At 32.9% G+C, this 24,733-nt stretch overlaps 1 protein-coding gene across 5 annotated transcripts in view; it reads left to right on the top strand.

The window, feature by feature from the left end:
- Nucleotides 1-24,733, top strand: part of LOC148229611 (uncharacterized) — a 160,673-nt gene that overhangs the window by 116,780 nt on the left and 19,160 nt on the right. For all 5 annotated transcript variants that reach the window (XM_088198608.1, XM_088198605.1, XM_088198604.1 and 2 more), the window contains one exon: nt 8,990-9,086. The gene's annotated coding sequence lies outside the window, so the exon portion shown is untranslated. The remainder of the gene's footprint in view (nt 1-8,989; nt 9,087-24,733) is intronic.

The raw sequence follows: 24,733 nt of genomic DNA, 5'->3' as shown, positions 1-24,733 counted from the left end.
GTATGTATGCATAAGTATAAATAAGTGTCGCAATCACGACAGATCGTTCGGCGCCGAGCCCGCTATGCGCTTTTGTGTGTCACGACAAGAACACGAAAGTATTTTTAGCCGCAGCAGTCGCGGAAGACTCGCTATACGGCCAGTGAAAGTCGACGCCTCTTTAAATTTTCGATGTTACGAAAACTCGATTATAAATGTCAGGAATCAATATACAAACATATCACTAATCCTCATGCATCAAATTTTATTTTACGAATAAGCACTAATTGATGTTAACCGTTTACGTACCACGGTATCTTTCGTTATGCACGACCCCAATGCCAGCTATTTTTAGTATTAATAAATATATGTCAAGTGGACTCTTATAACCCAAATGTAGCCTTCTAGTGCCGTTTACGGTGCATTTGGACACCATTTGCAGCTGTTAAAAATCACAACAAAACAATTTTGAATTCATATTACTACGTTTTAGCATTTGAGAAACAAAAATAGTTTTACTCACGTTCTGCATCAATTATCATTTGTTATTTTTAAAACATTAATTCTATTCAAGCGGTAATAATTTTAAATGCTTCTCCATAGATTACTCTAAATACCTAAATAGTAATATTATTCCGTAGCGTAAGTAACATATCCTGTAAATTTCCCATACAGAGCCCCGTATGTGGCGCGTGGCATTAGAACGGTTAAACTTGCATCTTCAATTCTTAAATATGAAATACTATGATTGCATGAGATTTACAAAAAACAAGTAATGTTATTAAATATACGTCTGATTTATTTTAGCGAAAAAAATATTATATACGCGTATGCGTGTATTTTATTTTTAACCATAATTATGTACTTCATGCATTTTTTCTGATCATTTTGCCAAGTTTCATTGTAATCGCTCGACTAGTATTTGCGACGCAATCTTGGATACAAAATTTTATGACAGACATCCATTAGTGTATAAACTACGAGTTCATTATATTTGCCAAGCTTTCACCGAAATGTTATGATGTCATTTTTAAAAATAATATACTTTGTGTGCGAAATTCTTTACATATATGTACTGTTATTTATGATTCGTATACATAATAATTAAATCCCTAAACGATTAGTAATAAATTATATAAATAGAACGCTATATATTAATATTAAATTATATAAATAGAACGTTAATGCGATTTGCAAGACTTGTAAATGAGTAGAAGTTGTATTGGCTCTTACTTCACTCTCTCTCAGAGTGCAAGTCTCTTCTCTTTATTTCCTTCCTTTATATATATTTAACATGTGACGCATTTCCTTTGTGATGATCTTTAATGGATTTCACGAGGCAACAGTACCTTATTGTTCTCGGTATCAAGTATCAAGATAACATTATAGATTCAAAAGAAAAATCAATCTCTTGTTTACACTGATTACTTCACTATAAACAAACGTTCATATAACTCGATTCCTGCGATTAACAAATTACTTCACGAAAAATGATTGCGTCTCAATCATATTAAATTATAGTATCTATACATATTATTAATCAGAGTATATAACACATATAATACGACATAAAAAAACGAATAATTATATCAAAATATTAATGAAACGATTGGCATTGATTTTTTTAATATCCGCTGGATTTCGATTTTCGTTTTTAATAATTTTTACTTTGGAAAACAGTTGCTCATAGAGGTAATTGTTTTCTAATTAACATTTTCTTAGCGTAGTTAGTTACAAATGGTAAGTTTCCTTATCATTTCTAACTAACTACTGTTTATAAAATCAAGAAGATCGACGTTTTGAAATTAATTTTTTATTTCAGTTTTACATTGTAATCAATTATCTCGATTTAAAAATTTAAGTCATTTTTTCAACATCTACTTCGAAAGGAGATGAAAATATTTCAAAAGAAGTTTCATATTCTTATTCCATTTAAAAGCTTTTGCATTTCTTCAGCATATCTTCTTGTATTCGTTGGATTTTCTATTGTTAACGTCGGAAAATGTTTCATATTATTGTATTTTAGTTGACGATTCCACAATGTAAGTTTAGTTTCAAAAGTTCTTATATTATCAAACATTTGATTGATCAGTTGATTTGGTCTTTGAAGATCTATATATTATATTATTCTAATCACAAAAAGCAAAATCAAAAATTCATTATTCGTCATTAAATACTAAAAACAATTTGATTTCTTTTTTTTAAATCGTACATTCGTTTCAACATTTTACCGCAACTTAACCATCGAACTTCGGTATTAAAAATAACATTACCATATTCGCTTTGCATATATATTAAAATTTCTCTATGATTTAGCCTTCGAGATCTAATAAAATCAACAATTTTGACGATCGGTGTGACAATATTTGACATTTTTAATATATTTGCGCACAATTTTCTCTTGTGTAAAATGCAATGAGAAGCCATAATTTCTCTTTCTGTAGCCTGCATAACATTCATAGATAAAAGTCCTGTCTTTCATACTAGATATTCCCACGATATTTTCTATTGCGTTATTAAATCGGCCCAAAACACATTTTAATTATTCATAAATATCTAATTCGTTGGTATTTACTTTCAATGAGATCAGTGAGGTATAACTACGTAACCAATTGCGTGCATCACTGCTGTTACCACTACTAAGGCCCTACGAGTCCAACCCTTACGGGCGGGCACCCAGCTTTTGACGGCCGGGTGATGTTATTGGAGTTGCATTAGTATTTCTCCCGAGCGCTCTCGTTGACTGGCCTGCATTGCTTTGCACTGCGTATCATCCTAGAATAGCACCACCCCACAGGTCTATGAGGGGTATATATTGGCCCTCGGAGCCCATGCGTTACTCTGCTATGATTTGTTCGTCCTAGGTAGTGCTATAAAATATAAATTTTAACTCAGGTAAATTTTATGAGATCCATACAATTTACTGTGGTGTAAGCCAATTCATAAATTATGTTACATATGAGTCGGTCGTGTAGAATGAGTTTTTGATGTTTTTTTCTTGGTGATAGCTGCGACTATCTTTGTGTTTTCTGTGACTACCTCTTGCTAAATACTTCCTTACATTGTTGATGTAATATGGAAGATTTATTTTTAAAATTTGTTATGCAGCTTAGATTAGCCTCAGATACATAAAATATCTTTTTGCGTTTTTCTAATTCGAGTTTAAATATAACTCCAGCTCAAATATATCTACTAATTTCTCGAGTTGCGGACCTGTTTGTTATCTAGTGACACATGATAGTAACACGCACTCTGACCCATGTCACATACACCTGTGCCGTACATTAAGTGGGCAGACAAACGTGTATGAAACAATAGACATCGCTAAGATTAGATCTTTCAACGGAACGTGGCGTGGCGTGGGGTGACGCACGTGTATCTCAACGTTGAATGCCGACCGTGCCAATTTATTGGTTATTACGACAACTGATTTGTTAAAGACTTACCGACCAAGTACATTATAGTCCAATATATAAAACGCGGGGCACGATCGTACAAAGCAAAATTATATTACGATGTTAAAAAATATATAAAGTGCCATTTTTGTTATGAGGTCCGGAATCGTTGTTTTCCCTGCCCTGATTATACTACTTCTTTTCGCTATTTACTGACAACCGGATTCTCGGACTTCCAAAGTTTAAATTAATCAAACTCACATAGTAGATTGACACAAATGTAAAATTGCCCTAAAAGCACATAAAAGTTTAAAATTCCTCATTATGCTGTGATAACACTAAATCTGATTAGTAGGACAAACAATACGCAAGGTGAGATGACCGAACAGGATGATTGAGTTCACGCGTTCACGACCTGCTGCACTCTGCCAGATATGGTGTTTCCATTGTCCACCATGGGCAATCGATCGACAGATTTCCCACTACACACAAACTGTCGCAGACGTTCGGCGGGGCACAAATCCCACACCCCTGCTGTATTTCACCTCTCGTCTCCATGTCGACGCCTCTGTTGCATGCGGTCGATATCATGGTGCGGGGCCCCGTGCAACTCCCCCCTCTCCGCATAGTCCCTTCCGTGTGCGAATATCGCTAATATCAACCCTTCGGATCGTGACAAATGATAAACAGCTTTAATTGCATTATGAGTCGCGTTTCACCCCCATGGCGCCACGAGCTGTAGGGTCATGTACATAAGTTGTCGATTATGATTGTAAAATTTAATCAACGATGCTATCAGTAACATGCGCGTCGTATTTATACAGCAATATATAATATAACAACAACAAAAATTGTGGCAAAACATTGTAACGTTTATAATAATACTTTCATATACCATTCCGTACCATACGGTCCGTCACGACACTGAAAATATCAATCTTCACCCTCGAATCGCAGCAAAAAAATATTTTATGTTGTGTAAATAAGCTTATCAATAAACCTAGGAATTTGAGTTACCCTGAAATCTCAAACCCTACGCTCTAAATGTTACCCTTAATGTTGAGAAGAGTCGCTGAGTTTCATCGAAGACTTCAGAGCCTCCTCAACAGCTCTAAATTATTAAAAAAAAAAACAGTTCCAGAAACATCGAGTCTACATTGACATAGGAGTCCTCAATTCCTAATACATAGAGTACCTCATGTGTGTGATTTATTTATTGATTTATTTATATTTATAAAAGCACTTTAAAGCTAAAATGAAAATCTCTAGGGGGCTTCTAAAAATAAATACATTTCCGCCTTTAAATGTGAGTAACGTTTCATCATTCATATACATATGCATATGTCCAATGCCTTCAAAACCAATCCTATTATCTTGTCAATTAAATAAAATGCCTGTTATTTAATGAAATAATATGAATCTTAACAAAATCGAAATATTAAAAAAACGACCACTGACTGACTTTTGCCCCCCCCCCCCCCTCTGGAAATAGCTGAAATGACGTCCCCAATAAAACATACTTTAACTGACATCATCAACTGTAAAATTATTTGTTTTGCAACCTAGATACTAAATCTATTTGCCCCCCCCCCCACTCGATGGAAAAATCTGAAATCACGTTCCTGATTCTAAACCAGAAATTCTCGGATTATCACTAAAAGAAAATCTATCCCGAAAATATTTAATTTCAATGAAATCATATTGAAATACATTTTCACCGTTAAATATTTATTTTGCAGGTGCTTGTAAAATTTCATATGATTTCAATTTTTTCATATACACAAATTTCAGCGTTTCTATTGTGACGGCAACTGCACGATTTTAGTGCTTTTGCTGTTGATTAAAAACAGAATTTGGTTAGAAAAATGTTTGTCATTTAATGAAATATTATTATATGAATTTTAATGAAATCGAAATTTTAAAAAAGCGACACTGACTGACCAACTTTTGCTCCCCCCCCCCTGAAAAAATCTTAAATGACGTTCCTAATAAAAACTGACATCATCAACTATCAAATTATGTGTTTAAGAACATATATACTAAATCTGTTCAATAATTTTGTATCTAAACAATACATACTATTATTTAAAACAAAGCTGCGTTGACCTATTCGCAGCATGTGTTATGTAAAATTTTCATATCGCTAGTGTTGTATCCTCAGTAGTTTCATCGAGACAAACAAACTGCATCAATACGAACTGAAGAGAGATGCAATGCACATGCCTATGCAGCACTTCCGTTGGGGTCACCATTACAACGCGAGATTGACGACCTCGTCTGTGATGATGATAATGATGTTTCGTTTAGTCATATATGCATACTTTTAGCGTATAAATGTATACTATGGACTTCTCACGTGAATGCATATTATAGGTAATAATTACGAACATTTTATAAACGTGTGGGTCGACGCGACGATTCGAGTAATTCCACTCCCTGTTGTATGGTCTTCTTATTGGTAATCCAATTACAGAAACTGATGAGTCTAACGTTCAATCAAAGATGAAAGTTGATTTCCATCCAATCATCGTCAGTATGTCATACGCATAACTCGACGATTCGATATTATGAACATATTTGAGACACATTCGCTTGATGCAACAATTACATTGACCGACATACGCTCGCGGAACGAGAACGCCTCTCGAGAATGTATGTAAAACTAGCAGTGGTAGTTAACCTTTTTCAATCGGTGAAAACTACGATGCAACTGTGCTGATTACACAGAATATACACAACGACTGAGCCTCGGCCTTCACACTCGCGAGCTTCCTTAGTTATTCCGTTTGCGTTTACCGGTTGGTTACTGCATTAATATTATCAATTTGTTGAAGGATTATGTAGCGACACCTTTGCGTAATACTAATAAAACTGAAAGTATTGTTTTATTATAATTATGTCACGGATACCTTTTGGTTCTGCTTTAATTTTAATAAAGTTAAAGAACATTACATATACACCCTTTTAATGCCAAAGGGCCGAAATATCGGCTCATACTACTTATGCACAAACTGCGGTGAGCTGATTTTGCACAAACTGCGGTGAGTTTCTTCAAAGTAAAAGGGATACATTTGCTATATATTAGGCATGTCTAATGTATTTTATGACGTTTACTAGTATATTTTTTTGTATGACAAAGCATGTAGTCACTGCGATTTTTTTGCAATGGTATGTCAAATAAAGCAAAATAATTGCAGGTATCACAGATATGTATATATTTCACCATTTCCACATTCCCCATTTAGATATTTACACAAAACAGATGTTTTATATTTTTACAAATTATATTCATTACCTTATATTATTATTTCATTAAATTATAACCAACAACATTTTATTTGATGTTCTTATTTTCTATCAAATTGTAGCTAATAACAAATTGTAAACATGAAAATAGATATAAACCAATAACATACATAGTATATATAATTAGTATCTTTGTAAATATATTTTTATTATTGAAATAAACGATTTCATGTATAAAATGTTCTGTAAAATATAGGCAAATTTAAAAAAATCTGTTTCTTTGTAAAATGATAATATGGCTAGTTTTTTTTTCCATCAAATAACAATAGATTATACTATATATTAGAACTAAATTTCCTAAATAAATAAAATGTGTATATGTATGTACTTCAAACTTGATTTTGTTTGTTTTTTATTTTTTTTAATAATTGATTATTTTTGTTAAATATGGATATTATCTTTTTTAATTATTATACACATTATAAAGAACACACGGATTTTTTTTATAAAATATTTATATGCATATGTAATTATGTATATATATATCATTTTTTTTTAATTATAAAAGATAATTGTTTCTATAAAAAATGCTTGGCAGTTTTCGCATATATAAGGTACAATCGTCTGGCATTAAAAGGGTTAACATTGAAATTTTACTTTTCTAAAAAAAATGTAATTTGCTTCAAATAATACGATAAGGGTTATTTAGCCGCAAAGTTTATCAATTTATTTTTATATTAAGGGTACCCAAAAGAAAGGACGTTTTTATACTGACTTTAACTTTGACGGTCAGTTGTGATTTATTTGTCATTCGGGTCGCTGTCTGTCTTTCTTTCGGTAGTGTTTGAATTAACACATGGAGAGTGCGTTACGAACATAACAACAACAAAAAACACCTTAAGTGTTAATGGAAAATTTCGTTCCGAGTAAGGTGTTTTTACGCACTTGTTTGCTGTATCAATTTCACAAAAAAAAAATCGGCAAACACAGCAACCAAAAACATATGTGCCATCTATGTTTAAGTTTTATTGGTTCGTCAATTTAAAAAATGGTCCAAAGGATTTTTGTTTGGAAGACAAGTGGGACATCAAAAATCATCGATGATTATGACCGAATAGCTGCAGAAATTGAAGCCAATACAGGGATACCGATTCAGGAGTTACCATATAAGACAGGATATACATGGTATGGCATTCAAAGAAGCTTAAAAAATATTGGGAAGGCGTGTGAGTTCCACACGCGCTAAGCGACGAGAACAAGGCGACGCGCCTGCATCATACTGCGAGAATCATGCGAGAAAAAATTAATGCTCTAGGAAGGATAACTGTTGTTAATCTTCCATATAGCACCATCAGATTACCATTCATTTAAGTCTCTATAACATGATTTATATAGTAAAAAAATAATAGTGTTAGTGAAGTTTTGAATATTTACTCACAGCCAGTCAGTTTTTACAAATATGGGATTAAAAACTTGTCTGTTCGATGGAAAAGGGTTGTATCTGTCATAATATTGTAAAATAAATTTGTTATTGGAAAAATAGTTTACATAAAAACACGTCCTTCCTTTTGGGTAACCCTAATAATTTACGTTTAGAAAATTATATCATTAATTGCTCTTTAAAACAGAGCAAATTCTCAACCAGCAGCTTGAGGAAGTACACTCGTCGACGCGACTCAAGAGAATCATATCCCAACATACCTTGTAATAGGGTGGAAAATAAAAATGGATTGTAATTATATTATTTTACTTATAGGTATTAAAGAAACCATTTTTTATTAGAAGTAAGTTTGTTGCATTATTTGGCAACCAATCCAGAGAAGTATGCTCAAGGGTACTGCGCACTAGGTGATTATACAAAGTACACAGTTCCTTCGAGCACCTCAGTGATGCGCGTATCGCAAGACAAACTTGCATAAGTTTTCTATATGTTGACGGAATCTGTAGAGTCCGCTTTAAATTGGTTACTACATTGTTATCCATGTTGTAATCAATATGCGTATTTGATTACTAAACCTAATAAAGTAGCTCTAAACAAAAAAAAAATCAAATTACTACAAATATATGGCTGGAATATGGTCTGTAAATTCAGACTAAAATTATTTATGCCTTCATTGCAAGTATGTTACAGTAGTAGATTTATAAATATAAAAAAGCTGTGCTAAAAAAACGCATAAACATTTTTATTTATTCACGTTACGAGTTATACAACTAAATTTATACGATCAGAATACTATTATATAAATCAAGGTCTTGGCCGCTACTCTTATGTGTAACTCCTTGATCTCCGTCTATATCTTAATCTCATAAAATGAACATTCTATTTTAATATTAATTTGTGAGTAAATATTATATTTTTTTTATTACAGAATGGCTGAAACACGCGTCGACACATTCACGCGCTTCAAATCGAACGTAAACACCACTAAAAGCTCTATGACTGCCGGATAACCGTCCAATAAAGAGGTGCGTATTTTTTATTTCATCTTATTTTATCACTCTCGTGAGACCCATCCTATTGTCTACTAAAATTAAATTAAAAATTTATTTAACCGGTCACCGGCGCGCCTCATGGCGCTATCATGTCAATCCATACGAAGTATCTCTAGTTGCAAAGATCACCAATATCAAAAATTTAATAATTACCGATTCTACGTCTCGGTTAGACGGTCAGATCGGTTCCAATTTTCGCAAATGACGTCACCGTTTTGTACCGAAATTAACTCTCGCTGGGAAGGTCAACCGACCTCGTCGGTTTTACGCCCACTCGTACTCGTAATGCATGTATAATGACTGCGTTTTTTCTTGTTCTTCTCAGCTCGGTATTTCTCAGTAAGTCTTTTAATAGTTATTGCCAACTCTGGGTTTTGTTTTAATCGGCGTTAATTGAAATCAAACGTTAACGCGAAAGGCCTTGACTTCGGATAAGGTCAGCGTTTCAGATTAGATTAGATCGCGTGCTTGTGTTTTATGTATGTGTAATATAATATTATGATTATAACGTAAACGTAGAATAAATATATGTCTTGTATCAAATTAGACTACGTTAGCACTTAAATAACAGTTTTAAATTATACGTTGTACTGCGTCTTTTATGATTCAGTGAACAACATATCTCTACGCGCCATGAATTAAAATTTCGCCCGCGAGTCGCTCATGTTTTCGTAGTTGCCGGCGACTCACTGTTTGCGGTGACCACGTGTGTTTTCGTTAGAATTCAGCTGTTTATACAACGTGCGTGCACACATGATCATTTTTTAATCATTAATTATTATTGAATGGTTAAATAAAACCACAATAGTGATCATAGAAACATTATTCTTTTATTAGTATTGAATGAGATTGAGGAGAAATTTTCTCAGCGTTCGCTCTGATGAGAATTTAATTATTTTAATTTAACCTTTTACGCTGTACGTTTTACTGTAACTGAATAAAATTCTTCTACCTAATTGGATTCGTTATGTATTGAACTTATTAAATATTTTTTTTGCTTCAATAAAATTTTAATCCCAGTTCCATATAATTTTCTTACTTTATATTAAATCTGCAAGGAGGGGAAGGAGAAAAAGAGACGCTCAAGAGTTGTGTTTTAATAATTTAAAAATGTATGGAACGACTATTTTTTTCAATCGTAGCCTTTTATATCGATGTATGATATCTAAGGATTGCAACAATAACGGTATTACCGGTATTGACATTATAATTTTTTTATTTAATTGACCGAAAAATTCACCATTTTTATTGCTTAGCAAAACCAAAGCATTTGAATACTCCGGTAATTACCACGAAAATCGGTCCCCAAAACTTTTTTCTTTTGGAACAATAAATCTAGAATATCATCCTCTTTGACAAAATAGGTGTATCGTCTTTCATGGACAGCTTCTGGATGCCCCCTTAAATTTGTATATCAGGAGCCAAAGCACAACCCGCCAATTTATTCTAATAAAATATATTACTCATTCTTTTTTATCATTTACCATTATCTGAAAGAATCTAATGAGAAAGTAGTGCATAGGAATTTTTAAATCTGTTTTTTAAACTGTTTTTTTAAAAACGGATTTATATTTTGATTTATTTATTTTAATTATTGCACATTTAATATTTATTTTAGAATATCTCAATAGTATTCATTTTCGAAAGAATATCTCTCGTATACTTATTTATTTCGACTCATGTTAAAAGTAACATTAATTAAATTTAGTTATAAATGTTTACGTAAATATTATAGAATAAAAAATACGTAAATACTGCATAACCTTTTGATCGCAAATAATTTGGCCCAACATATGCGAAATTTTTCATTCAATTTTTAAAATAAATTATATTATACATGTGTTTTAAAATTTGAAACCATTTTGTGTATTTTCAAAGATGTGAGGTAATAAAAAGCAATAATATTTTATTGGTACAACAATAAAAAAAATGATATTTTACTTAAAAAAAATACATTTCGCGCATTTTTTTCAGATACGTTTTTTATTTAAATATGATTATTGCTAATATTTAACACATATATTCAGTAAGGCATATACTATAAACTAAAATAAAATATGCCTGAATGGAGATAAATATGTACAAATAGAAATAATTTCGTGTATGCAATACCTAATTTTTTTTCACTTCGCCAGCCATCCTTATCATTAAAAAGGGCGTCATTTCTCTGTTACATAACAAAATTAAAGGGAACTGCTAGGTACCGTTAGATTTATCTGAGATAAAGCAAATGTATTCCTTTTATGTTGACACATCGTGCATATACAAAACATTTTAAATAAAATTTGCACTGAAATATATGCCGGTGGGATTTTCTGAATAGGCTGGGTTGGCCGATATTTCGGCCCTCTTGGATAATATTATTCTACTTCGATATCCTACCCCGATAAAACTACTTGGATTAATTTTCTACAGTGAGTATTAATTTATTCTACGCTTTTGCTTTCAAGCAATATGAGCATCGTCGTTTTCGTAGTTCTAATCCATAGAGATATCGTTTTCAACAAATAAGATGTACGGTTTAAAAAAAATCGGTACTACCGGTATTTCATTTTGTAATATCGGTAGTACGAAAAGTAAATTTTTGCCCCAATACCGGTATTACCGGTATTGCAATCCCTAATCACATTATACTATCACTGTACAAAAAGGAATCATTTCAATCAAACACGTTTTATATAAAAACTTGTTACATAAAATAAATCATATGCTCATTCACACAAATAGATAAAGGCATTATCAGTAATTCCCAAAATAAAAGAAACATTTAAGAAACATTTTTCTGGACTTCAAAACCTCAAGTGGTTATTAAACTTAGTCACGTATTTTCACTTACATCTCAACAATGAAGTATTGATTCGTTTGTATCGTTTGATCGTTGTTAATATTTATCTCGATCGTTTATATCGCATGTCATGATTTTATTAAAGATAAGGTCAGATAAGTGATTAACCGATCGTTAACGCTTTCTCAACGGCGTTTAAACGTAGCAGTTAACTATCAAAATTCGACATGTCCTCGCTTTTTTCGCACATCTCAATTCGTAATGCTCGAAGCGATTACCAGAAAGACTCGTGTACGTGTAAGACACGTACAGTTATTCAATATCTCGTTGCGTTATTTTGCGCCGAGTGAATGTAAAAATGTTACGAATCCCCTCCACAGCTAAACGAACTGTATATTGAAAAGTGAAATTCTTATTATTAAAGATTTTTGCGAATTTTATACCGGCTCGAACGAAAACAAGAGGCAGATAGAGTGCAACGTTTATTTTTGGAAGAGCGACGAACTTAACGGCGCTTGTTTATTTTCCTTGACGCATATAGATTTTGATGTTTTATCTTTATTTTTATATAAAAAATGCATGTATATATTTCTCTAGACGTATATGCATTATTGGATATTGTTATTTTTAAACTTACGCGCATTAAAACATATTGCGTCAGAGCGAGCGCATTCGCTAGTTAAATTATTTAACTTTTCATGTTATGACTAAAACAAAAAATAAATATAAACCTGTTTTTTTCTCATTGTGAATTAATTTCAAATTTATGATCTCTGTGTCATTGGGCATTTTTTACAATGTATTTCTTAAGATTTTTTCATAAGTTTATAAATCTTATTCCATATACTCAAAATAATACAGTATTGTAACTCGATGATGTCACTCTCAACACAATTATAAATAATATCTATATTTGGCTAAACGTGAATGTATATGCTGAGTTGAGTCAAGCATATCAAAATAGATTGCGTCAGAGAATAATAGCTTATCGATTAAATATCTAACTGGCTGCTATAGAGTTAATAATATAAATTGTATGATAATAGCCTCTTGGTAACCCTGTATAAACGATCGCCAAACGTGTGTGATTTTCACCTCTATGGTTAAAGCGTAAAAATGCCAGAACACGTTGTTGGTTCGCCGCGTTGCGCTTTCTCCTCGCGGCACACTTTCCAGAACACGAGCGACCAGCTATCTCCGGCGAAGCTTGATGATACCAGACGGACGACTTCCACTACCAGACTCACCAGTTCGCCTCCCGCGAGAGTTATAGTCGATTTCTACATTCACACAAGTCGAAAGTCGTTTGCGAATAACGGCGAACCGAATATACGCCCTTGTACAGATGGGTACTGTTCTCACTCAACGATATTATTATTATTTTTTAATTTTAAATTTCAAACTAACTACATCTTATATTTCTGGCAAAATATATACAAAATTGTTTTTCTGTTATGGTATTGTTCTGACCTTCGCGTCGGGTTTTCATTTTTTTTGAGATAAAGTTATTGTTTGAAGATATTTAAATTTTTGTACAACATATGAGATCATCAGGAACAATTTCTGTTTGTTATACGTGAAGTTTTTATATCCGCGCGTGCGTCCGTAAGCTATGTAAGACTATGGAATGCGAAGAGAGAAGCGGCGGCCCCTTTTTTGTCTTTGACGTTTAAAACATGTCTTTGTATGTATATCATATGCTAAAACTGGCTTTGTCAACGGTATTCATAATTTAATAGCATAATATTTGTGGTCCAATTGTTGAATAGAAGTGTAGTTCAATTGATAAACCTGACAGAATCATTGATTCCACCACCAACTTTCAAGGCTTTTATAAGAGGTGTTTTTTTTAATGGTATAGATTTTTAAAATGAAATAAAACACAAAAAAATCGTGGCAATGGCCATGATATTGACTTTATTGGTAAGATAATTTTATGGCATTAGTGTTTAAATATAATTTAAGGCATATGTCCGCGGCTGGCTCGAATAAATGGCAATCTGGAAGTCTAGATTGTATCTAGGTTGCAAAACAAATAATTTTACAGTAAATAATGTCAGTTATAGCTTGTTTTTATCAGGAACGTCACTTCAGATTTTTCCAGAGGGGGGAAAATGTTGGCCAGTTAGTGGTCATATTTTTTAATATTTCGATTTCATTTAAATTCATATTATAGTATCTTATATATAATTGTTCTAAGCCGTCATTTCCGCTTAGTCGTAAAATCGTATCGCTTTGTAAAAGAAATATATTTAATTATAATAATATTATAATAATAAAAATAAAAATTAAATTTGCTCCGATTAATTTTCGAGCCATTGTATTCTGTTGTTTCGACCAATGAAAAATAAGCATTCAAATATAAAACAAGATGGCCGACAGTAACGTGACAACAGATTTAAATAATTATTATTTATAAATAAAATTTTGTTACGCGACAATAATTTTCATTAATTCGTCATTTGAATATAAATAATCGGATTGAAAATTAACTAGGTGTGTTATAACTATGAAAATTAAATATATACATAATGTGTTGAGGATTAGAAGAATACATTGATTAAACTAGATAAACAGTCTTCGTAATAAAATCTTCAAATATTGAATTCCTGGCGACGGGCTCCGAGGCCGAAAAGTGAGTTTTTCTATTATAATACATAAACATTATCATTGCTTCCAATTTAATACATATATTCGTTAGATTTGACTGAATATAATTACTCGAATTAATCGTGAACATGTTTTATATACTTAGTACGTATGAAGATTGAGGTTAATGTCAATCAAACCGTATAAACGTATTTTTATCTATTGATATTTGGGGATACTATCTTTTACGACGATCGTGTGACAATGATTGTGATGCAGTCGGTTATTTAGCTGAAGAAGCTTGGTTACAGCAAAATAAATTAAAACCATTATTGCAGCAAAAAAAATCACATAGTTTCATTAAATGACATACATTTTTCTAGCTAAATTCTGTTTACAATTCACGTCAAAAGCCGTCGCCGTCATAATGCTCGGTTATATAGCGTTCATATTAATTGCCTTTTTATAATCGAAACCTTTTTAATGGCGAATCGACTTATTCGGGTTCTCCTTAATATAACGCTCCATAGCAGAAACAACTTATTCGGTGCGCACTGTACGACGTCCCTGCGGATGCGTATTATTAATTAGAGTATGCGTGGTGCGAATGCGATCCATGGTTATTCGAATTACTTGCTCGGATGGATATTTATGTCGACCGTAAAATGGACGGAGCGCTTTTCTGACGTAAGTCTATTCATGGTGAAATGGCAAACCAAACTGAGCACAAATCAGCTGTCAAATTGGCTGTTGCTGAAAAATGTGTTGCAAATTCGAAAAACAAACTTCTTAAAAAACACCTTTATATAATAAATAAAAGTCAAATAATCTTATCCGTATAAGAATATTGAATATATATTATTTCATAGCTTACCTGTTTATATATGCATAAAAACTTTAAGGACAATGAACTCGCTTTTAAATTCCACCCCCAATCTTGATTGGGGTTTACAACCCCACCTCCAAACTTATAAAGAGAAAACCTTACGACACAAATAAACATGAATAGTAATTAGGCAAATTTTGACGTGAACGCAATGAATAATAAGAGTGGTACGATGTTTTAAGAGCCGCTAGACAACGGCATAACTGGCTTCGGGCAGAGGCGTGCGGTTCACAACCTGTCGGACCGTTATTCTACTATCTCGCCTCCTCATCTCGCGCGAATCTCGACCGTCGAGAATCGCAGATGGTATTGTGCTGTATCTAGAGCCGTCTCGCTTCCGTTTAATGGGCTAATAATGTCGACCGCCGGATATAATCGAAGTGGTTTAGAGGAATTCAATTCAGTGTCGATTTACGTTCTCGATTACTTGTTTGAGAGGCGTAATGTTTCACTTTGTATTTCCGATCTCATGAAATTATTAGTGTAACGTGCTACATTCCAGTGCGAATTTGATTGTTTTGAAATCGATAGCTATTATGTAATTATGAGGGTTTCGTTAACACATAGTGAAATAGGCAATTCTAGAATGTATACTTTTTTTGTTATAGTTTAACAGCAAACTTTTAAATCTTCTTACTGTGCAAAAAATATTCGCAGAATTTCGGTGAAAATTGAACGCACTGAATTATTTAGTAGCAAATGTAATTTAAAATGAAGTGAATAAACATTTGTCGGTGGAGTCTATTATGATCAAAATTCGCAGAATTTGTTCGTTGAACGAAACAAAATGTTGGAAAGACCCACTATTAATTATCATTTAACGATTATCTCAAAAACAGGCGTGCGGTGCAAATTTTTGCGAAGTTCGTGTTACGTTTTTGTAATTTGTTGTTTCAATACGCGAAGATTTTATTTTAATCAGTTCAATAACTCGATCGCGGTTAATTTATTTCTAACTATTTAATTTATATGCAAATCCGCACAAAACAAACGCCGATACGGATCCGTTATTTATGTTAATTAAATTCGTTCCAAACATTATTAGCTATTGTATATAATAGTGATCCAATCGAATCGAAAAACGAATAAAGCATATCTAAATCAAATTTTGCCCAATAGGAGAGCGCAAAAAACATTTATCACTTCTCAGAAGTCAAAAATCCACGTCAAAAGCAATAGAGCGTTCCCACTGCAACGGCGACGGCACGATTTTATTGCTTTTGACGTTGATTTTTGACTTCTGAGAAGTAATAATTGTTTTTTGCGCTTTCCTATTGACCAAAATTCGGTTTGAATATACTTACCAATACTCTCATATTAGAAATCCGCAGTAATATCGGCAAGGAGAGCTATCACATTTTTAAAACATACTGTAATATCGAAGTGCAGCAAACTATATAATAATATGCGGGATGCGATCTCTGCCTGTACTTATTCTATCGCTTATTTCCTTCTAAGAGATAAGTTGGCTTAATTTGTATTTTAAACTTGCTCTAATGAAAGTTGTAAAACTCTAATTAGTTAATTCGTGTGGGTTAATAAGTTTGGGTTTGTACAGCAAATGTACGTTTCGCAACCGTCAAATTAAGTTTAATAGGCAGCATATAATTTAACTAGCACTTATCAGGTAAATTACATTTTCGCTGGTAGAAATACGTATCGACTGTGAAAATGTATTTGGACTTGTATGCATATCTACTTTGAACATGTATTGGGATAATCAGAAAATTTTTGGTTTAGAATCAGAGACTTCGTTTCGGATTTTTCCGGGGTGGGAGGACAAAAGTTGGCCACTCAGTGGTCGTTTTTTAATATTTCAATTTTATTAAGATTTATAGTATTTTATTAAATTTTATGCATTTTTCTGGCCAAATTTATGGAGTGGGGGGAATGCCTCCACATGCCCCCCCCCCCCAACTGACGTCCCTGGTACGCGAATTATTGATATCATTACTTAATAACATACGGTGTTTTTACAGGCGTTTTTTCAGTATATATTATAAGAGCATCAAACGTTTCAAATTTATACAAATATCACCACGATTGCTCTTGACAAAAAAATCAGTTCAGATTTTTTGGGATTCATAGGTATCGTAAATTGTCCATGATACCGCGATTGGATTAGTATAGGAACTACCGCGCGAAGAAAAAAAACTGGCAACACTCATACGTCTGACTGTATTAATGAATTGATAACTGATTTTTGCCAGAATATTTATTTTTGCTATGTCCGACAATTACGTAAGAATGAAAACAAATATTCCAACTTAGTATATTATTTGTTTAATCAATATCTAGCTGGTTGTTGTCATTTACACGGCAGTAGTCTTCACTGATATTAATTATGAAACTTAAATTTACTTCGCCGGTTTTCAAATTTCATCTTAATTGTTTCTACGTTTGTTGAAACATTCCTAATGTTTTAAAATTATTTCTGACTGATTTATAAGATTAATATAAATTTGGTGACACAAATAAAATCATCTTTTTATCTACCTCTGGAATATATAAAAGCTCGTAATCGCATTGCTTAAGGAGTATTGTGCAGATGTTTTCTGATTTCGTCGATATAGTTTCAAGGTCACCGCCTAATTTTTAACGCTATAACTAAAACTCAGTGCAAATTTTAGTCTTACCACAATATTCATACGACCTTGCCTTGCATCAGTCAAGTCCAATATGAGTGAAACCTGTCCGCCGAGCGTGATCGCAGCTCATTATAATAAACGCTAACGACTATAATGAACGCACCGCAGTCGTTTAATATGCGTCATTGTTGTTATTGTGTGCGACGTAACGAATCGTGTGTTCATCGCACGCACATGGCCGATGTAAATAATGCACATTTTTGACCAACACATGATAGTGACATCTGTCAAAAATGACGTTTCTAAATGTCAAATAAATCAGCTGTTCGACGGTCGCCATTGTGTTGGCGCGTGGCTTTTGTTGAATGAGCGTGTGTTTGTGTTGATCATTCGAAGGGTAGGTATTGTATTTCGATGGTACGGTTGGCAGCACTTCTGTGATTTGTTTGTTTTTGATTCGATTGAATTGAGTTGATTGTTTTTGTTTACACAGTTGCGCGGTAGTTGTAATATATATATTTAAGCTAATTTCTTACTTTGAAACTCGATCTTTCAAATCCATATACATACATTTGAATGCTATGTATGATTCATCGAGACACATTGCTAAAATCCATATTTTTGCTCCGGAACACGCTTATGCGTTTCGATCCCGTACATTGTTTTACCTAATTTTTTAAATGCAGTCTGATTATGTTGTTTTTTTTATAATAATGCTTGCGTAATGACTTGTCACTGTCACTGGACTTGTAATCCGAGTACCTGCTTGCCACTTACAACTGACTCAGCACAAGTGTGTGTATAGATATCGATTATATATACAAGCGTCGAACAATCCGCCCAAATCTCCGATCGTCATGTGCGCTTGTATAACGCCTTGTTCTGCAATTCGTAAATACTTATATTTCTCAAGCTCAAAATGTGATCCCAATAATACTATGTTTTTTTCTGTGTATTTATATTGCTTTTTTTATACTAATTCATATATTTACAAATATAAAAACAATTATATATGCATAAAGAGTTAAATATTTGCATTTCAATCTCACTGAATATTAATAACCAGTTTTAAAGTGTAAGTAAATTTATAATTTAACGCGTCCCAAATATGCCTTCCTCTGAAAACTATTTTTTTATTATAAAATAACGCAATTCTGCCATATGATTTTTGGTTCGAGGATGAAAATAAGATTATTCCAGGTTGAATATTTCACTTTGATTCAATTACGACTGAAGTACAATTACATACATTTATTTTTGATATTTGGATAGAAACAGCTATGTTTATTACAACAAAACTGGTCGTTTATTTGTAAACGAAAATAAAACAAGTATCGGTGAAGCATAGCGCGATAAAATTTAATTACTATCGTAAAATGCACATACAATGAATTTATTACAATGGCATCGGTAATAGCGACAACGCTTTCTGATTCAACACGCGTTTCACTTACATAATCAGCATTATTTATGTATGCAAATTAGTATATGAATACGGTTTTTCGCGTCACTTCTCGAAAATCTCTCATCTCGTGTGAAAAAACCACGACCTTCAAAATGAGAATTTTCCGAGGTTGAAATTTGCACACAATCTATATTTTTTATCATAACAATCTTCTTTTTTATTGCCATTGTTTCGAATATAAAATTAAAATCACTACACTATTGTGATTGCAGAATTTTTTATTTCATTTTGATTTTCTTATTACTTAGTATAGCAAAGAAATCACCAGCACTACAAATCAGTGATTAAGACCCAGGTCTACCGAGAGGAGACAAATTCCCTGGGCTTGTTCTCCTTGACGGGCCCAACTCTAGAAAAAATCATAGCAAGAATATATTTATAAAATAATTAAAATCGATTTGAATCGATTTTAATTTGGATATTATACTATGTTTTAAAAATATGTTAGCTTATCGATATTACTACGGACTTATGATATGATAGCATTGGTTAAAGTGTGTACAAACAGAATTTTGGTCAATAGGAGGGCGCAAATACAATTATCCCTTCTCAGAAGTCAAAAATTCACGTCAAAAGCAATAAAGTCGTGTCGGTGCCGTCGCAGTGAGAACGCTCGGCAACGAGCGTCACAGATTATGCCTGCACTACACTCTCTGGAAATTTTGCCAAGGTTGGCCAAGGACGGAGAATATAGTGGGTTATTTCGGTTCTGCATGCTATAAAATCTCTCGGAAGTTGTACGAGGCTACCGAGAACGGGAGGTAAAGTGGGGGTAATTCAGTCGACTTGGCCAGCTTCGAGGGCTTTCGAACATTGTCGGCATTTTTTCCGAGTCAAAGGGACCAAGGTCGGAGCTACTTTTTCGAGCGCGAGCGGTGAGATACTTCCCCTTTCGCTCCCTCGCGTGTTAAGTGACGAGAGTGAGAGTGATAATGATATGGTGCTTCGCAAACTGAGATAGAACGAGCAACTCGGTTCAATTTCAGTATGCGCGTAGGCGTCCTATGGTCAACACGCATGACGAGCGCTGCATCGTGGTCATGTGGTCAAGTTATAATACCACATGCTTATCGGGGACTTCAACAGACTCTTACTGACATCTTTGAATATTTTAGGGCACCAAAAGGGATTAATTATATTTTGATAGTATATTCTTCTAACAGATATCGTTATTATATTTTTTTTCATATAAAATTTAATAATTAAAAAATAATTAGTGGTACTTGATTTTGTTAAAAAAAATCGTTTCGTATATCCTTATGTATTTTCCTAGATCGGTTTATATAAATGTCACATCATAACGAATTCTTATTTAGAATCGATGGCGACAAATTCTAGGATGGTCACAGATGTGTTGATCGTATTCTGAAGTATCATTTTTATGCCTTATGGCATTTTGCAAAAGCCGACAAAGATTTTGCGTAAATTTAATATTTACGACCGAAAAGTTTTTTTTGATATTGTATTGGTGAGTGCCCACACAAACTTTTATAATTATCAGCACCGTAATTTTAATAATATAACAATTGAAAAATTGCGATTATTTGGTACTTTATTCGATCGCGCGCAAATATGCCGGCTGTAAGTGACAGCAGCCGCCGTCCGAACATCATCCGCGACAGTGTGGGCGTTTACTCGAAGTCGTAGATCTCGGCCGACTTCAGTTGTAGCTTCGGTTCGGACAACTTCCAGAGAGTGTAGTGGAGGCATTATGTTTTTATAGATTTTCACAATAATAATATTAGAAAAAAAAGTTGTACATATTAGGTATAACTAGTTCGTCATCCAACATCATAAATATAATTTTTTCGTTTTATCTTCTTCTTATGTTAGTCGATGTTTCGATATGAAAATTCCATAAGAAATAGGTAGAAAATATAAGATCAAAATTTAAAAACTTTTGTTGATGAATAGCTTCAATCCTTCAATAGCTTTATCATCATACTTTAGGTTATTTCGAATCATTTTTGTATTTTCAGTTAGAACAGACTTTTTGAACAGAATATTTGCAAGCTAATTTTATTTTTAACAATCACAATGGAATTCATTATTGATGAAACATTGTAGTAATTTCTTCTTCTGTTTTGGCTATCAATATTGTGTTTATAAATTTAATAAATATATTAAACATGTTTTTATAGTTATTTTATATTCTATTATTATATAGTAATCTAATATTATTCATTATATATTAGGTCATCGAGTGCTTTGGCCATTTCCCATTTTAATAAATAATCAGTACCCTCGTATTTAAAGTTTCTCTGTTCATAATTGATCACTCGAATGCAAAACTATCCAAAAGTCTATTTTTTTTTTTTTGCTAAAAGAGAACTTTTATTGAACACCGATCGCTATATTGCATACATACCTCTTCATGTAGTTAATAAAGATCACAAAAGTATCGTAATATAAAAGGGTATATATTTAAATATTTATTAGTATAAAATATTTCAAGTTTATAATATATTAACTAATAATTCGTAGTTATGCATTCGGGTGACGCATTTACAGTAAACATTGCATTGTATCACACACAATTATTCATTCAATGCAGTATTTATTATACTAGCAGTGCAACTATTTGTATGTACTATCTGCGTAATATCTGTTCTTATCCATGATGCACGCGCATGAATATAATGAAGCATATGCATTTGCTTTATGGACCGTTAGATTAGATATGACACTGTCGCCTCCTCGTCAATTATCCATTTGCTCTCAAATACACTTACAGTATCACGTGAAATTAACGAATTAATGTTCTGGCTAGCTGATCAGTTAATCTCTTCCTGTACTAATAAGTTCCCAAAAAATTTCAGGCTACCTCTCGATACTGGAAAAAGATTAACACAGAACTTTATTCAAATGTAAATTGCTGATTCTTTTAAAATGTCTTACATAAATAAATAAAAACGATATGATATAAGAGGTAAAACATATTTTTTCTTTAAAACTCAAAATTACAAATTTAAAGAACCTATTTTAAAAAAAAAATTATCGAAAAATCCACATTTTTTTACATGACACAGCTCTTAGGATCCAATTAACTAAATTTATTAACGTATTGGTTGATATATTAATTCACTCGTTCTATAGACATTCCTACAAAGCCTTTTGGGTGTTTAGTAAGTGTTGACGAATATTCCGATTCTGGTTATCCACAAATTCACAAATAATTAATTTTATGGAACAAAGTATTTATTTAAATGCACATATATTTTAAAATAATTTCCTGTTAAATCGCACCCATTTATTTTTCATTACACTAGTTTGTTTATATCCGACTTGGACTAGAATTTACTCAATATATACAAACTCGTTAACAACGTCTTGTTATTTCCAAGTGGTTGTGTCTATAAACTACTATGAGTATTTTGCTTCTAGTCCTAATCGATAGCTTCGTCAATACATTGAAATATTATGACCGTTATTTCTTCGGCTTTGACTATGCTGATGCTGAGTATCTACGTTCATTACAAACTAACCACTGTTTCTTAATTGATTTTAAAGCACGTGTACGATGTGAGATTTTTGTAGGTACGTGCTCGCGAAACTTTTACCGTCTGAGAAGAAGAGAAAGTCGCGTTCTAGTTGCATTCTTCGACGCGAGTAAACATGGGAAACTTGCCAACTCCCGTAATATTTTCCTCGGCGACCCGAAAACGTTTTGATACGCCAACGAGAATATTTATACTACATTTATAAAACACTGACCGACCACGTTCGTCTACGTGTGACTATGACAGGCATGCCACCTGTTGCTACAACCATTAAATTTTACCGTTTTGCCCAATATGTGTGTGCAACTGGTTGCGATTCGACCGTCACGTCTAGGCCTATGTCTACTTTTTCTTTTATGGACCTCTTTATATTGTGAACGAATCCTATATTGTACTATACAACAATAAGCATTCTCACGTGAATAGAAAGCCTATATCATATTTTTTTTATCTTTTCATATAAATAGAATGATTCATATAGACGGAGATTGATCTTGGGTCATAGATCGATAATAAAAATAAATAAAATATACAATTTTGATTCAAATTTAAAATTACACCCCACAAGCGATTTTATATTTCTCTCGCTTTAAAACCCTATTAGGGACCACTGTGATTTTTATAAAATACAGCATACAGCATACTCTCGATTATCTGGGCTAATGCTGGGGAGGAAGTGCGCGGACATTTTCAAAACACGGATAATCAATTTTTATTTGGTTTTAAAAAATAATAAATATGTTTAAAATTCAGATTATCAATGATCTAATTATCAAATCTATGATTCTCATTTGCTTTTGAGAATCTCTCAAATCAGTACTAATTTTTGTAAGAGCTATTAAATCGTTGTATTCGAATCCCTTTTGGTTTTATTCGAATCCCCTCAGTGCCGGCTTGTGGCCCACGAATTGTTATTATCTTCTTTACCTGTATTCTTACAATCGCCCCCTTCTTCATCTGTTTGAGTGACAATAGAGAAACGATATCCGCATTATTCAAGCATTGAAAACACGGATCATTCGCAGGGATTCGATTTAAAAAATTGTCAGAGTAGGGAGGAAGGAAAATTGGCAAGTCAGTGGTCGTTTTTTTAATATTTTCATTTTATTAAAATTCATAGTATTTCATTAAATGACACCAAATTTTGACCAATAGGAGAGCGCAAAAAACAATTAATTCCTTCTCAGAAAGCAAAAATCCACGTCAAAAGCAATAAAATCGTGCCGTCGCAGTGGGAACGCTCGTTGCCGAGCGTTCCCATCGCAACGGCGCTGACACGATTTTATTGCTTTTGACGTGAATTTTTGCCTTCTGAGAAGTGATGATTGTTTTTTATGCGCCCTTCTATTGACCAAAATTTGGTTTGAATGTACTTCGACCAACATACTTATATTAGAAGGATAGTTATCATATTTAAAACATAGTGTAATATCTAGGTGAAGACACATTATGGAGCAATATACGAAATGCGACGTCTATTTGTACTTCTTCCGCAAATTATCCCCTGTGAGATGAGTTGGCTTAGTTTGTTTTAGGCCAAACCTAACCTAATTTCATTAGGTTAGGTTTGGGTTTGAACTGCAAATGACCGTTTCGCATCTGTCAAATTGAGTTTCATAGACATTTTAGAGGAGCATATAATTTCACCAGTTAAATTGTATTTTCGCTAGTAGAAATATATCTACTGGTGAAAATGTATTTGGACTTTAATAGTGAAAATATCATTTCACTGAAAAATACACATTCACTGTAACATTTATACATCCCATGTAAATAAATAATGATGAGTATGTAAATATATGTATAT

Source organism: Plectrocnemia conspersa, unplaced genomic scaffold, assembly GCF_051122295.1.
Source record: "Plectrocnemia conspersa isolate PC_06_02 unplaced genomic scaffold, ASM5112229v1 ptg000011l, whole genome shotgun sequence".
Classification (NCBI taxonomy): domain Eukaryota; kingdom Metazoa; phylum Arthropoda; class Insecta; order Trichoptera; family Polycentropodidae; genus Plectrocnemia; species Plectrocnemia conspersa.
The sequence above is the reverse complement of the archived record's forward strand: the minus strand, read 5'-3'. Positions and strand labels throughout refer to the sequence as shown.